We start from the raw sequence: 2,457 nt of genomic DNA, 5'->3' as shown, positions 1-2,457 counted from the left end.
TGAAGCCAGGACACACCACACTGGATGCCTTATAAGTCCAAAAACCTTTCTGCCTCTCATCATCCAACCCATACTGCCCCTCTCTTTGTCCTTTTTTCTCTTCCAAAGGATGTCAAAAGCACTAAATCTATCTGCTAGCACATTCTTGGCTTTTTTATTCTTTACTCAATAACGAAATAAAATAAAAGCAAATAAGAAACAGAGAGTAGAAGAGTGAAGGAAGGAAGAAAGGTACTTATTTAACTCACCTTAGTGAAGAATACTGAGAGATGAGTCTCGCTGCCAAGGATCCATATAGGGAACTTTGGGGATTTGAGAAACGCGCCAACCTTTAAAAGCAGAAAAACAAAACAGCAGTTGAGCGCCAATCTCCATACCACTGCCATGACGGCCTGGCCAGCCACATTCCAGAACCATCACAAACAGGTTGATTCACTGTGATAAGATGATTGGTAATACTTATAGGAACTGCCAACTATTCAATCATTCAGCTTATGAAAATGTTTTGAAGCCATTTTATACCCAAACTCTAAAATGTTGACTATAATTATAAATGGTTGATTGTATTATGTGAACATTGAAACATGTTCTACATTAGGTGTGGGGAACATCAACTCCTGGCTATATATGACCCCAGAGCCCATTTAAATGGTCTTGTGGTAAAATGTACAGAATCAGTTCATTTCAATCAACAATTTTAAATGACTACTGTCAAGAAAATAAAGGTTAATGCATTTTCAGCCATTGCATTTAAAGTAACTTCGGCCGTCAATGTTCTGCAAAATGCAGAAGAGTCTGCTATTGATGCAGACTATCCGCGGATGCAAAAATTGGGCTGTGCGTGGACAGTCCAAGTACAACAGTGCAGGCGCAAGATGAATGTTAAGATGTTACTGTGGACATACAGTGGAGATCAAAATTAGAGAATCTCTAAATACTTGATTGTTTCAGAAATATTGTTAATCTTCATTGCTCAAAATATTAAAGGAATATCAGCTGTGGGTTGTTTCCCTGCTATACTGTACTAACATGTTTGAAAAAATAACAAAAACCTTTATTTCGTGGAAGACACACCGATCCAAATTAGAGAACAGTAACCACTTCAGCACACTGCGCTGGGGTGATCTTCAATTTATATTAAGTCTCCCTTGAAACATGGTAGATGGCATTCTTTTAGGAAATGATGTGAAATGAGTGAGGCATGCTGGGAAATGATGCTTCGCTAAAATATGTTAAACAGAAGAGAAAGAAAAAGAAAGGACATGAACAAAAAGGGAAAAAAGATAAATAAACAGAGCACAGAATTCTCCTTGAACTACAAAGAAATTACATAATTGTTTTACGTGTGAGAACAAGCCAAGTAAATGTTTGTTCCCTTATCACAAACACTCTACAAGAACCAAAAAAAGTGATGACTGACACCGTTCTGTTCAACGCAGTCAATATTTCAGTAGATTATTATGTTGCATTCAATTCCTCAAATTCTCTGTGAGATGTACAGCTGGAGACCAGCAAAACCACGAAGAAACTGTTAGCTTTGGCATCTGGACACTCTGCAACATTCAAGTCAAACTTGCCAAAATTGGATTGCAGATTTATCAACACTGCAGACAGTGGGTACACCATCTATACCACAAAAATTATAAATCTATTTACAGTATTGTAAGCTCCTGTGAGGGTGCTTAGGAGTAGACACCCACCTTGCAATAGCGCAGTGATTCCATTAGTGTGAGGAAGCCAACAGAGGCCTGTTAGTGAATGCCACAAAGCTATAGAGAGAAAAAAAAACAACAAACAAAGATTATTTAGACTCCTCTATTAACTGTACAAAAATAAACTGACGAAGAAAAAAACACTCTTTGAAACCTAAAGACATTAGCATTTTCTCAGCAATATTTTTTAACGTGTACTAAAGCTTGAGCAAAACAGTAGATAATGCTGCCATCAAGTGGTCTGCAAATCCAGGACAACTGTGAACTACTGTAACTCAAGAGTTATTTCAATTTAACAGCATGTCAACACATGACTATTCAGTAAAAATATAAAACATACTCATTCCAGGACATTCTCTATCACCATCCCACACGTTAGACACCACAAGGTTGATTAGACTTTGACTAAAAGGTGGAAAGAAATATAAAGGTTAACACAAAACAGTCAGCATTCAATTAGTTTATAATACATTATAGATAAATCTATCAGAATAACATCCAACTAGAACACAATCAAATATAAAGCTAAGAACCTGAACTCCCATCATGCATTTTACCTGTCATGGCCATACACAGGGTCAATCAGAGGTTCAGAGGCATCTTGGTAGTAAACACGGCATGGTTTTGCAGAGTACAGCGTCACAAACAGAATGAGAAGATCCAAAAAAAAAAAAAAAAAAAAAAAAGTGAAAGAAAGGCGGAAGGTAGTTTATTTGAATTCTGGTGCTCTTGCGTGACGGCTCGT

At 37.2% G+C, this 2,457-nt stretch overlaps 1 long non-coding RNA gene across 1 annotated transcript; it reads right to left on the bottom strand.

Moving 5' to 3' along the window:
• Nucleotides 1-245: 245 nt before the first annotated feature.
• On the bottom strand, nt 246-2,107 carry LOC113059119 (uncharacterized). Its single transcript, XR_003278062.1, has 3 exons — nt 2,053-2,107; nt 1,701-1,769; nt 246-329 (listed from the first exon to the last, which is right to left on the bottom strand). It is a non-coding gene; the product is annotated as an uncharacterized LOC113059119 (long non-coding RNA).
• Nucleotides 2,108-2,457: the final 350 nt, after the last annotated feature.

This window comes from Carassius auratus, chromosome 41 (assembly GCF_003368295.1).
Source record: "Carassius auratus strain Wakin chromosome 41, ASM336829v1, whole genome shotgun sequence".
NCBI lineage: Eukaryota > Metazoa > Chordata > Actinopteri > Cypriniformes > Cyprinidae > Carassius > Carassius auratus.
The sequence above is the reverse complement of the archived record's forward strand: the minus strand, read 5'-3'. Positions and strand labels throughout refer to the sequence as shown.